We start from the raw sequence: 14,359 nt of genomic DNA, 5'->3' as shown, positions 1-14,359 counted from the left end.
GCTTGCACAAATGGCTTGCTCCTTTGCAGGTGGGATCCAGTCACATACTGACAAGTTCAGTTTGGGCAATTAATGTGGATTTGTGGTCCATGTGCACCAACCCTGCTTCCAAATCCTGAACTTTCACCCAGTCTTCTTGCAGTAAGGGAAGTGATGAGAAAATCACTGGGCAACAATATATTGATATGATCCTGCTAAGCCTCTCTGCAAACTTTGTGCAAGCAAATCAGGAAGAATAAACAGGTCGCCAGGAAGTGACCAGACAGCAATTGACATCAAATTGTCCCTGTATAGAGCTAATTTGAAATTTCTGAGGAAAGTGAAGAAAAATAAATGCTTGCTTTCAATAGTTAGTACCTTCTAGCCCTCTATATTCATTTGCAAGAACAGTACAAATCATGTAGTTCATTATAAAATGGAAGCAGCAACCTTTTGGTATTTAGCTATGCTAGGGACTCCACTGGTATCTGGAAGCAAGTTGGCAGCACAGATGCATAATTGTGAAGACAGATGTACTTGTGAACAGGGGTGGGTGGGTGGGTGGCTTTCGTCGCAGAATGAGCTTTGCTTTTCTACACCTTCCCTCTTGCAAAGACAGGTGTAAAGCTTGGGCATTAAATCCCAATTGCTTTTGTTCCTGCTCAGTCCTCCCTCCCCTTCCTTCCCAAACTTCAAGGAGGTAATACATTTTTGTATATGTTCATATTCAAGCTATCTGTTTAAAATCTTTGTTCAGACAAAAAACAATTCAAAAATTTCTCAAAGGGGGTGGATGTTTGCTTTGCGAGTGACATGAGGGCTAGCCAATCACTACTGTGCAAATCTGGAAATTAGAAACAATAACTTAAGTTGCACATGTGCCTAAACAGCGATACATATGCATTCACAATGGGCCAAGGGATAAAGCTACATATGTCCCTATTTATCCTATGACTAGACTAGTCTAATTTATGTGTTGTCTTTTTCACAAAATAAATTATGTTCAAAGCAGATCACAAAAAACATGGTTTTGAAATGTGGTTTCAAAAACAATATTTCAATAAGAATATAGCTAACAGTTCAAGACATGAAAGCATTTCAGCAGCAAATTTTAGGAAAAACCCCCCATAATGCGACATTCCAAGTACAACACAATATCCATGTAGGCACATTTCAAGACAAACACCAGAAGTGTAGGAAGCATATTAGAGACCAGGGACAGTTGGTATCTCTCTGGGACTGAACTCAAATCTGCACATATAAGATGCAACTAGTCTATATGCTACCATGGCAACTTTGGGGCTAGTTTTAACATCTAACTAGCAAACACACGCAAATGCATTCTAAAACAGGGGGGTTACTATATCGCAGTTGAGTTCCAGGCACCTGTCTCTTGGTCACACACCACGTGAGGGAGGTCTCATTGTATTCTCCTCACATCATCATTTTCATCAATTTGATTTATTAACCACCCTTCACCATAAGGTCCCATTATTCAGTGGTGTGTCTGATGCAAGGTGTGTGCATGTAGGGCTGGGCCCTACATTTTGAAGCATACCACGCAAGGTGCTGGTACTACATCCTAAACAAGTGAACAATCCAGTTCTCCAGTCCTAGGCTCTACTACTGCTACTTCTGTAACAGGCCCAAGACATTTTGCTGCCTGAGGCAGGGCAACAAGTCTCTCCCCGTCCCCTCGGGGGAAGCTGCATATCTCCCGGGAAGCTGGTCATATTATTTTGGCAGCCAACGCAGAAAATCTGCATGTGGTTTTCTCTGGCAGTAAAAGTGAGGTTACAGGGAACCAGGCAGAGGGCCTTCTTGGTAGTGGTGCCCACCCTGTGGAACGCCCTCCCATCAGATGTCAAGGAAATAAACAAGTATCTGACTTTTAGAAGGCATCTGAAGGCAGCCCTGTTTAGGGAAATTTTTAATGCCTGGTGTTTTATTGCGCTTTTAATTCTGTTGGGAGCCGCCCAGAGTAGCTGGGGAAACCCAGCCAGAAGGGCAGGGTATGTATGTATGTATGAATGAATGTATAAATAAGTACAACAATAAATTAAATAACTTAGCACTTCCCTGTCGCATCAGGACACCCCAAATTGGTTGCCTCATTCCGGATAACAGTAGGATAATGGCCCTAGCTCCTTCATCCAAACAACTTTGCTTTGCTGTGTCCAGTCCCTCTCTTAGCAAGGCAAGCTCAAAGTGAACAAGGAACTGAAGGCTTTTATTCCTCCAGGGCTGGGTGACCCCAGAAGATAACTTCCTTTCTTTCTCAAGGAGAAGGCCTTGAAGGAGCAGACCTCTGCTGTGGATCCTACCTCTTTCTGCCAATTTATAGCCTTACTTGCAGCCTTACTTCACAGAGAATGGATTACTTGGTTTTCCCCACAAGAAGTAGTACAGATCCAGCTTCTGAACATCCTGATCCATGTCAGGTTGTCATAGTCTAATGGGGTCAAGATGCTCCTTTCTGTTATCATTTTTCTATAACACATGAAACAAATTGCTTCTGCAGGTTCAGTGCCAACACAAGCCTTAGCTTCTTAATTAAGAGTAGCATACATGGCATTTTCACCAGCTTTCACAAAATACTTGCATCCAAAAGTGCCAATAAAGAAAGAAAGGTACAGGACTACACAGCAACCAACAACAAAACCCTGTGGATTCTGCAGTTATAGAGTCACGGTTTTCTGCAGTTTGATAGATTTTGAACCAACATTCATACTATCCCTATAAAATCTGACTAGTAGCTGCTAAGAATTATCATCTAGAATCTGGAAATATTCACAGCTCAGAGAAACCACAGTTTCTGCCCTCGTGACCTTCACAGTACAGTACCTCCCACACAGATACATACGGTACATCACTTCTCATTATGCAATTCTTTGCAAATTAAGTGTGCTGCAATTCTGTGAGCAGGTCAACTTTTGATGCTAAACTTACACCATTTAAATTCATTTGAAAAATACCCTTCATAATTTGAGCAGCAGCTGTAGCTTATTCAGATATCCTTACTGCAGATACTGTACCTGCTACTTATCACCATCATCGCCAGGGCTAGGGAAATAATACTGAATTCATGGAAATCAAATTGCAATAAATAAATAAAAACTAGCATATGAAACTGGCAAGACAAAGGTGTGACTCACATGACCTCCTACTGAATATGCCTATATTCATGTTCCAGGGATAGATCTGCATTTTGATAATTTGAGTTCTCCTTGTGACTTGGCAATTCTTACACTGCCATACTGAAGAGAAAGAGAGGAGGCTACCCCATCCAAAATCAGGTGAGCGGAGTTGAGTTGATAGTTAGGTCATGCAGCAGGGATCTCATCACATTAGAAGCCTCTTGTTGAGTAGGCCTAGTGCTATCATGCACTTTTAAAATTCCTTCCATGCAGAGATGGCTGTTGCCTTGATATGCAGCAGGAGAGCACAGAAAAGTTCCCTATCCTGAAAACCTAAAGAACACTAGGGATACAACACAGAATCACTATCATATTTACACATAGATAGGGAAGAGCAAGTGAATAATGTGCCCAAAGCCGCACACAGAAAAAGTGTGTATGAGTCACCTGCCCAACAGTGCAACCTACTCATGTTGTTGGACCTGATGCTTCTGGGCAGAACAAGGAGGGCAGCAAAACCTTGCTGTGCATCTTTCTTGGAAATGATTGAACACCCTCTCTACCTCATGCTGTGTTCTGTCATCTCCCCAGCCTCCCAAAGTTCACCCCCCCCTTTCTCTCCCTCTCTTTCTTTTGAAAGTGTTACTGTACTAATTTCTCAAGGACACCAGAATCAGAGTTGCTTGCATGCAGAGAAATATTCAGCCTGTGTGGGAGACTGAACGGCTGCGGCTGCCTCAGAACAAGAGATCGGAGAGTTTCAAAGAGGAAGAAGAGTGGGTGAGTGAAGTAGACCAAGCACAGGAACAAGATCTGAATACATCTGAGGTGGGGAAGAATACAAATTTTAATTCACTCTGTATCTCTTACAAGTTCTCAGCGGTGTTCCCTTTGTGGGGAGGGGTGGCTTATGTTTTGTGAGGTTTCTGCAAATTTATCCATCAGCTACAAAGTTCCTTCCATGGGGTGGCTCAAGTTGACTCTCTGAACTGATGGGAGTGGGGAGGGCACATTCTCAGATCAGCTTAGGTTAAATGACTGTTTTTTATCAGAAAAAGGCTACCCAGTAAGATGTAATAAATGGGTATTTGGAAAAGGGCCTTTTCAGTGGTGGTACCCAGTTTTGGAATACTCTCCTCCAAAAGGTCTTGCTCGGCATCTGCTCAGATACCTTTCTGGCATCAGGTGAATATATTTTGAACTATTTTACTTGGATTAGTTTTATGCTGCATTTATAAATATGCTGTTGTTTGCAGCTGACTTTAATATATTAGTTTATGCTTTTAATAATTTTAGCATAAGCCACTCAGATATTTTAAGGGCAAAGTATACATCTAAACAAGAAATATGCGAACCATTGAACAGTTAGAAAAATAATTTGTATGTGTTGGATACACCATTATAGGGCAGAAACCTGCCCCATTAACTGGCATAAGTGTTATACTCTTTAGATGTTTTGAACCGCCATAAAAATGTCATAAGGCTGACGGGAGCACCAGCTATTGACACCTTCCTCTTAAGCGCCTACCTATTATGCACAAGTACAGTGTTTTCACAGAAATCAGGGTAGAGTCTGGGTTATTGGTTGCATCAAATGCCAAAGGAAAAACCACCCTAAAAGTCACTTTAGAAGCATCCAGCCTCCAGATTATAGAGCAACATTAGCATCTGTGGGTACCTCTAGGGCCCCCTGAGTGTGCATTACTGGGAAGCACATAATTCTACTATGTACTTAGAATTGTAGAGCTGAAAGGAACCCAACCCAACCCCCTGCAGTGTAGGAATATGCAGGTGGCCTATATGGTGATCGAACCCTCGACCTTAGCATTACCAGCACCATACTCTACCTAGTTGAGCAGGCACATAAATCACCGATAGATCAGTAGTACCGTAGGCATTGCCTCGGCGGGAAGAAGTAGAAGTCACTCTCCTCTTGTGTTAAAAAAAGCCTCTGGGAACAATCATGCAACATGCAATTAGCTATATCCCCACATAGGATGGCAACAAAGATGCCATTATCTCATTACCATAACACTACTAATTGTATAAATTAATCATTCATAATAGGAGGCTAGGATGGATTATGAGCTTAAAACAAAAGGCAGGCTGCTGGGGTGGTTCATTTCCCAATGGCTTGTTCTCAATCACTAACAGAAACCACTTTGAGGGAATCTGCTTTCCTGCAGGAAGGGAGGGGAGCTTAACATTTAAAAAGAGCTCTTTCACTGTGTTGCACTGGCTTTCTTTCCACCTCAGCATAATTCCGTGCTGGGTCCCAATTTGGGGGTGGGGTGGGGTGGCAGCACATTGCTTGCACAGCCAAGGCCTTTAAAGCGTCACAAAGTAACCACAGCTCTTTAGAAACTGTGCAACAACAAAGCCCATAGACAGCACTAAGAAAATTCTCACTGCAACACAGAAAACTGCTGCTATTGTTCCTGCCCAGGGGCCCAAGGAGATTTATTGATACGCAGGGAGGGAGGTCCAGATACGAGTTAGGAGAGGAATTAAGGTAGAAATTTGCTGGGCTGGGCTATTTATTTTCATGCTAGGGATAATACTGCTTGCAATTGGGGGTGCTCTTCTTTCTCTAAAGAGAAACTCCTTTTTCATAAGAGCAACAGATTTCTTCTTTCAAAAGCATTTCCCCTTCAAAGTGCACACAAAACACATGACTACCTTCATAGTGCACATGTGTGGGTTTGCCCTCAGAGCTGGAGGGATCTCTTCAAACTCAACTTTCCAGGCTTCCAGCCTTACATTTGCTGGGCCTTTGCTTCCCTCTTGACTGAAAAGCCTAGGATTAAGGCAGCTTCTGCAGGTTTCATCTAAGGCGGTCAAGTTTTTGTCCTGCTGTCATCGCCTCCTTTATGTAAGTACTTGAGATCTTGGTTTTATTTGCATCCAAAGCAGCCTAGAGTCTCCTGATGCAGCCTAGAGCCCATAAACAGGTTGAATGAGCCTTCTCTCATTAGAAGAGGGAAGATAATCCACATGGGGTCTAAAATTTCAGCAGCGCTAGACATTGTTAGCCCAAAAATGGAAAACTCAGGATTTACCGACGATTGAAGAGTGGCAGACAAAAATGATAGACTATGCAGAATTAGCAAGACTGACTAGCAGGATTCGGAACCAGGGGGAAGCAAGGTTCCAAAGAGACTGGAGTAAATTTGTGGACTATATGGAAAAGAACTGTAGAAGTTTAAAGACACTTGCAGGACTGAAATAAATCCTACGAATTGACATTAAATGGGAAGTAAAAAGGAACTGCGAGATAAGATCTGAATAGAAAACCAAATGAGGGGAGGGAGGGAAGTCAAGCTCGGCGGAGCACTGTTTGGGAGAGAATTGTTTTAAAAGATGGATGTATGTGTGTGATTGTTTTTGTAATGTTTGTTTGTTTAATGTTTTTTAATGTGTTTTAATTGGAAAATTTAATAAATTGCTTTAAAAAAATAAAATTTCAGCAGCGCTCTGTGCAATGCCAAAATTTGGTGCCCCCACCTCTTGCACTCAATTCCTAATAACAATTGTGGTATCCCCTTGGGATTTGTGCTCAGTGCAACCAAACTGATTGTGCTCCCCTAAATCTGATACTGGCTGCAATTCCAAAACATCTCGAGACTCAAGGTTGAAGAACACTGCATTACAGTATTCTGAGTACAGGCAACAACCATTTTGCATGCGTTCAAATTATAAATTTAATTATAAATTTAATCATAAAATTTAATCATAAAATTGTAGAGCTGGAAGGTACCCTAAGGATCATCTAGACTAACCCCCTGCAATGCAGGCATATGCAGCTGTCCCATACAGGGATCGAACCTGCAAACTTGGCATTATCAGCACCATGCTCTAACCAACTGAGCCATCCAGGTGGTGTATGACTGTATATACTCACAGCATAACCTACTACAAATGCAGAAAGGGAAATCAGGACTTTTGGTTGGGTCTGTTTGCCATGCAGCCTATTAATGAGGAACAGAGGATTCTGGGGTGCATTTTCAGTTCATGCTGGGTGCTCACCATACCAGAATATGTGTGGGAGCACATATTCCTGTACTAGGGTTGGATGTTTGGGTAACATCACTGACTTTGGAGGATATGTCAGACTGCCTCCATAGCAACATGAATGCTTCAAGTTTCAGACTGAGATTCAAGAATTTACACACCAGCAAAGAAGCAATCCCAAGTATTTAATACACAGTTATGCATATTCACCATTTTCATCCGGGTGCAGCATTCATGATTAGGAATGAATTTCTTATTGGAAAAATAAAATGGGAACTTTACCTTGTTTGATAACTGAGAACAAGAAGGGTTTGTGACAGAGATGGAAGTAGATATATAAGGAAAGGAAAGCACACCGGGACATGGGAACTCACTCTGACACACAGACATCATTTTTAGACCTATATGACAGCTTTGTAAATTAAAGCTTCTAAACTGGTATGTTCTATCATGTCTAAAGGTTTGTGGAAACGAGGTGTTTAATCAGGAAAAAAGATGAATGCACTGAGAAATGTAGAGATGAAACTCAGGGATATAAACTGCCTCCAATCAAGCATCCTCCTTTGATGCTTTCAGACAAAGCTTGAACAAATAACACTTTTGCCAAGGGAAGTAGTGGTTATGGTCACACGTTCATGACTTCAACAATGGTTTGGTGACACTTTATTTCTGGTGCAATGTACCTTCCTTTCCACTATGGCCTCCCCCCACCTTCTCAAAATTTTGATAACCAATTCATGGCTTCATACATAAACACTACTTTCCACCACAATGTAACATGCAAATAAACCTAAAATAACTTTCAATGCTGCTGAATATCATGTGTGAATCTCTGCTGCCATAATTACTCTTCAACAAAATGGACACTAATGAGGCATGAAAAACTGGAACATACAGAAACCAGTACAGAAACATTTCAGTCTCCATGGAGACTCCATCCAGCTTAGAAATCACTAAATTTCATAGTTTGTGTGTGCTTCTCAGATGGCAATTGGTGCACTATGAAGTGAAAAATGTTTGCTCCTCAGAGTCTAAACACAGAGGAAAGGTTTGCCCCCTCAAAATATTGCCATTTTATTATAAATTACATTGCATTAATAATAATACATTAAAGTTATGGATGGAAGAAGAATCTGTTTTACATGGCTTTATACATGGAAATCAAGTTTTGCCTGCATTAAATTGCCCCTTGTATTAATCACCCACTTATGAAAGAGCTGCTCACTTACTGTCATACATGCATACATCTATACACTATGTATATTATAAGTAGAATACATATGAAAGAATCACACCCTACATGGTTGTATATTTCTGCAGGATAATTTTGTAATTATTAATACATAAGTGTTTGTATGCAGTTTATACGTGTTGTTATATGCAGCTGTTTAGGGGTATAACAAAAAATCCAGTTCTTGTGTAGATCAAAGAGGAAAAATGATAATTACGGGGGGGCGGGATTGCTATGGATAAGTTCATACGGTAGAAAACCGCATCCCTGCAAAAATTCTAAGTATAAATTCTTCTGCAACCATTCTGGCTACATTGTACCCATCCTCCAATGACCAGGATACATTTTCCTGTTATCTTTTGAGTTCTTGTTATGTTTGATTGTTTGTTATGTGACTGTAAAAAAAGCATGCCACCTTCTCAGTCCTTTCTTGGACTGAAATTTACAAGGATCTTGTAATAATACGTTGTTTAATTGCCTGCTTTTATTATATTTGTTCTTGGTCTTAGTTGTAGTTTTATTTTTACAAAAAGCACTGCAAGCTGTTTTCAGTTTTCATTAGTGAAAGATGGAGCACAAGTGTTGGGGGCATGGAGAGAGAATAAATGCATAAAGGTTTGCGGCTAGTTTTTTCAACATTACAATGATGAAGGACTTTGGTCATATTGCAGCTGCTTCCTGACACATGTCTTTAATACACAAAGCTGGGAAACACAAAAGCTAAACAAATGAGTTTCTTAGGTCCCACTGAATTTGCAGTAATGATCACTGAAACCAATGCTATTTACAAATACACAACTGTACAGTACAATTACTGGTGAGCACACACACACCCTATCTCCATAGCTGAAACACACTAAAAGCTATATTCCATTACCAAAATTGCACAATTGCTCTATTGTATGATGATACACAAGATGTTGTAAAGAAAAAAAATTATTCTGCTAAAGTAAAATAGGACTAATCCAGCCTAAGTAGTTTGAGAAATCTTTAGAGCCCTATATGTAAACTGTAACATAAATTGAATGTACAAACTGGGTTTGATAAGAGCCATTACAGCAATTTCTGGCAGAAGTCAATAAACTGTAACATGCATCTTACAAAGGGGGCTTTGGGGATGCTCAGCAAATCACATTTAATAATTCCTTAGTCCTGTGAAACAATTATTAATCACTTAACAAGAGATTCATTCCCCCCCCCGGCTTTGACCAAATATTAGGAATGCTCCACGTTACATTAATTTGTGAAATGTCTGTAATGCTGTAAATTTCCTGTGGAAAGAGGCACACACTCTTTTTGTTTACCCTTATCTATGTGTACATACACTCACTGTGGAAATTCGGGGTCATTCACTGATTCCTTTGGCACGAATACACGGTTTACCCATGGTATGACTCTAACACACTGAGAGGTACACAGGAGATACACACACCTATAAACTGTGTATGCCAGGGATATACATGAAGTGTGAAGCAGTCTTTTGCCACAGCAAAGTCAACGTCACTTCCAGTGTATAGAAATAGCCCAGACACACACGCACATACACAAAAACATCCTAGCAAGAACAATCACACACCAGATGCTATTTACCTTGATCATAAAAAGGATAAGAGAGACTATAATGTTAGGTATAAAACTAACACCCCAAGAAGAGAAGAGAAGAATCCTTGGAAAAGACCTTGATGTTGGGAAAGATGGAGGGCACTAGGAGAAGGGGACGACAGAGGACGAGATGGTTGGACAGTGTTCTCGAAGCTACGAACATGAGTTTGACCAAACTGAGGGAGGTAGTGGAAGACAGGAGTGCCTGGCGTGCTATGGTCCATGGGGTCACGAAGAGTCGGACACGACTAAACGACTAAACAACAACAACAACACACCAAGAGAAATCAAAAGTTCTGCTCAGTCTCCGTGCAGTTAGTGAATTGAGATTGGCTTCTGCAGACATGGTTTCAAACTTATCTATGCTGCAATACAGGTTAGAAACACAGATTAAGAGGAGAAAGATGAAATGGAGTCCAGGATGCTGGACTCTATGCTAGACACAAAGCTCCTTGCTTCTCTAATGCAAATGTTGATGTGCCAAAAAGCACATGGTAATGACATCTAGTGGGCAGGGGGAGTGTCTGGGGAGACAGAAGCTAAGGCACAGGAGAATTGAACTCCTCTCACCCAAATATCCCTTTTTATATTAAAAATAGACCCTGTGCACTGCTTTGTAGATGAATAGAGCAGGCACATGAACAACAAACATAACTACACCATCACAGATCATTTGACCTCACATCTCATCTGAAGCTATTTCAATTGTGCCAGGCAATACTCTGGCAGCTGACATTATATGTAATAGCTAGACTGATTTAGGCTAGCCTTTTCTGTGCACCTATCACAATTCCCTCTGTTCCTCTTTTATCTAATCTCTCACCTGTTTCATAAGAACATTTCTCTATTGTGCTTCTCTAGTGGATGCCTTTGATGTGCTGCTGTCTTCAAGAACCACATGCCTTTTCTTACTTCTGCTTTTTTTCAGAAATATTAGATCAAAACCTTATCTAATTCTTTAGTCCTGGCGCTGTATCTAGGTTTACTTCCCTGTCTGTCTGAAGCAAATTCAGTGCATCAAGGTGTACAGATATGAAACAGTCAAGTCTATGACACAGCATCCTTTGCTTTGCCTCACAAGCCCTCCAATGCTCACTCCCCACATCTGAAAAAGAGAATGTTACAACTTTGGCCCTACTCACCTCTCTGCCTGAGTGTGGTTAGTTCCAGACATGCTCTGGAAATAATCCATACAACATGAACGTCTTTGCAGGGAGGCAGGTGGCAGAGAAACATATTGACTGCTTCATTGTTTGCAGAATGCAGGGATAATGAAAGAAAGCACCTGCTGCCCTCTGGCCCCTGTAGAAGCCAAGAAGATAAGACAGTTATGAACACCAGTTTCTCCCACTCACTTGTGGAAATCTAGAAAATAAATTTAACTGTACAGTATTGCTAAGCAATAATCTCTATCTCTCTCTCTCTCTCTCTCTCTCTCTCTCTCTCTCTCTCTCTCTCTGTGTGTGTGTGTGTTAGAGAGAGAGAGAGTCAGAGAGTCCATGTGTGTGTACATAAAGAGCCATTGCTAGATACTGAAAAGTCTCAGGGCACAGGCCCATGACACAAATATGCAGGGGTGGTGGTGGGGAAATGCATGTACTAACTTATATGTATTGATGCAGATTTAGGTCTCTTGAGCAAATTAATTTGGGGTGTCTGTGGCTGGGGGTCACAGCACTTTGTGTCATGCCTAGCAACCCTGTAAGCATTTTTTTAAAAAAGGTGGCGGGAAAGAAAATCTGGAGCTCAGTGCAAAGGACCTGGAGTTTGGGGTCCCTAGACTGTGCCCCCAAACAACGTGTGTGTGTGTGTGTGTGTGTGTGTGTGTGTGTGTGTGTAGGTGCAGCAAGAAAGAGGCACTTACCCCTGCTGAGTCTTGGAGCAACCAGTGCTGTTTGGGATTGTGCCACCTAGTTCTGCAAGTCTGTGTTTGGCTGCTAAGAGTAGCAAAGTAGCAAGGCTCAGCAAGAGGACTGGCATAATCCTTGTGTGGCTTGTGAGGGCAAGGCACACCAAATGAGCATTCATGATATATGACAAGTCCACCATCAAGAAATACCCCTAAGATCTGGATTGGGTTTCATATCTCTGGGACAAGGTGCACATATCCCCTCTCTGAGACTCAAGAATCCTCAGGCTCATATGGAGGGCTTGAGCAAATTCCTTTTTATTGGCTTTAGCTTTCCAATTCAGGGCTCAGGCACTTCTGAAAGCAGCACCCTCAGACTATTCCCAAATATGTGAGTGATGATGCAGCCATTCACTACCAAGCCAAATTTTACTCTTTGTATGCTCAGAATTATTCATAGTACTGGGGTCTCAAAAGAGTTAGACAAAAGTAGATGTCTAATGCAGATAATGAGATATTGCAAGGAACTGGTACAAATGATAAGGCTTCTAGTGTATTTGTTCTTTCCAATATCCAATGTAGATGTTATACTTCGGTAAGAACAGCTTCACAATGCCCCCAGAGCAAAGGCTGTAGGGTTGGAGCAAGTGGAGGATGCAACAGACATGACAAGGGGGGGAAATGCCGCCTTAAAAAGGAATCTTGATTGGAATTGTTAGAAGATTACCTACAGTTCTGCAAAGCCTAATTGCTTGCAGGATTGAAATCCAGGCACTTTCATTGACAGCAGCCACCAGGCAATTTTCTGTTTCTCATTTCCCTTTGCAAAAAAAGGGCACTGCACATTAATACTAAGGGAATAAGGGACAGATTCAATAGGCAGATTGCACAAACAGATTCCAATTTCCTGGGGTGGGGGGAACCAGAAGAGCACTTCAATCATTTGCTTTTCTTTTTACTAGATAGATACTAGATGAAAAATGGGATCAAGTACATGGCATTGGGTGAACACACTTAATAAAGAATCTATACTGGTCTGGTTCACACATCACACAAATCAAGCCACGCTAAGCCAGACCTTAGTTCAAATGTGCAAGTGTGTGGGTCCTTGGAGAGGTGATTGCAGTTTTTTTGCTTCTTCTCTGACCCTCCTGTTGTGATGTTACTGTGATCTAAGCCATGGTTTAACTTAGAATGCCGCTGTTCCAGACAAACCACGAGCTGTGACCAAGGTTTGCTCTTGAGTTTACAGCTCAAGAGCATCTGTTCAGACAACTCAATAAACCATGGCTTAGCTCACGGCAGCATATCAGGAAGGCGGCCAGGGATGAAGCAAAGCATGCATTATCTCCTCTCTGGAGACATGCACACTTGCACTAAGTAAGATTTGGCTTAGTGTGATCTAGGCCACATTGTGTTCATTCCTCTGGACCTTGCTTTTTGGGTCTGACTCCCTGGCTTTACTTCTGACTTCTCCCTATAACTCAGTTTTGGCACTGTGAAAGAAAGCCAGGCTAGCAGGAACTACTTTTAAGGGACTCTCAATAGCATTTTTTAAAAAAGTACTGAAGGAGACAAGGGGAAGCTTTCTCCCTACAATTCTTCACATAACTCAAGCAACTGTTCTTATGAACAATGTTATTACAGTACTGCACCTGGAAGGTATCAAGAATAACTTGGACCATGATGGGGATATTTTGCTCCACTGAGAGCTTTGTGAACTTCAGGAAGTCCTGTGTTTTAGCTGACCAAAGTCTGATGTGTGTAACAAAGCCAGAAGGTAAATGTGCTTTCCCATAGTGTCCTGTGTGCTGAAATATCAATTTCCAGGAAGGCAAAATGGCATGGAAGATGTCAAAAATGAGATTTTTTTTTTTGCATAAAAAAGATAATATACTCTTATCAAACTGCAAGCACGGGTTTTACAGCTATAGCTATGAAGTACACCTCCATAGATGGATTATAAATTAAACTCAACGGCCAGAAGAACAACCAAAGTTTTTCTTTCATCAGGGATACATAATGTTTTGCCATTTAGAGTTTTTCAAAAGAGAAAGGGAAAGGGTCCAAGGTCCCAGGCCACAGGGGGGGAAAAGAATTTGAAGGACACAACACTGCCCTAAGAATGGCAAGGTCAGAGTTTCGACTTCTATCTCTATTCTGAAGCTCCACTTGAAACTTCAAGCAAATTCATATGCCTCAGAGCCCTGTTTTTATACTGTGGGCAGTAATTTTCCTTTGTGGTTTAGAGTGGACGAGCTGCCTTGCATGAGGGACCTTGGAGCTATAGGGTGCTACCACAATACTTTAATCAAATTTGCATTGTGGCAGCTAAAATGTCAGAAACAAACAATCCAGATTCTAAAATAAGTTATAGCGGCAAAAATGGCTGCCATGTTCTAAATTGCTCATAAGAATGTGCAGCCACAGCTCTGTTAATATAAGGAATGCACTGTAACTGGATGTAGCACAGTAGCCCCAGAGTAAGTTTCTTGCCTGAATAGATGTGCAAGAGCATGACTGCCAGCTGATATATTATGCACTGCAGTC

The 14,359-nt window shown here is 41.4% G+C and overlaps 1 protein-coding gene across 6 annotated transcripts in view; it reads right to left on the bottom strand.

Moving 5' to 3' along the window:
- The window catches only part of CDK18 (cyclin dependent kinase 18), a 96,299-nt gene that overhangs the window by 78,212 nt on the left and 3,728 nt on the right, over window positions 1–14,359 (bottom strand). Inside the window, exon 2 of one of the 6 annotated variants that reach the window (XM_088674307.1) lies at window positions 11,103–11,262. The exons of the other annotated variants lie outside the window; for them this stretch is intronic. The gene's annotated coding sequence lies outside the window, so the exon portion shown is untranslated. The remainder of the gene's footprint in view (window positions 1–11,102; window positions 11,263–14,359) is intronic. 6 annotated transcript variants of the gene reach the window in all.

Source organism: Zootoca vivipara, chromosome 7 (genome assembly GCF_965207765.1).
Source record: "Zootoca vivipara chromosome 7, rZooViv2.hap1.1, whole genome shotgun sequence".
Classification (NCBI taxonomy): Eukaryota; Metazoa; Chordata; class Lepidosauria; order Squamata; family Lacertidae; genus Zootoca; species Zootoca vivipara.
This window is presented reverse-complemented; position numbering and strand designations above follow the sequence as displayed.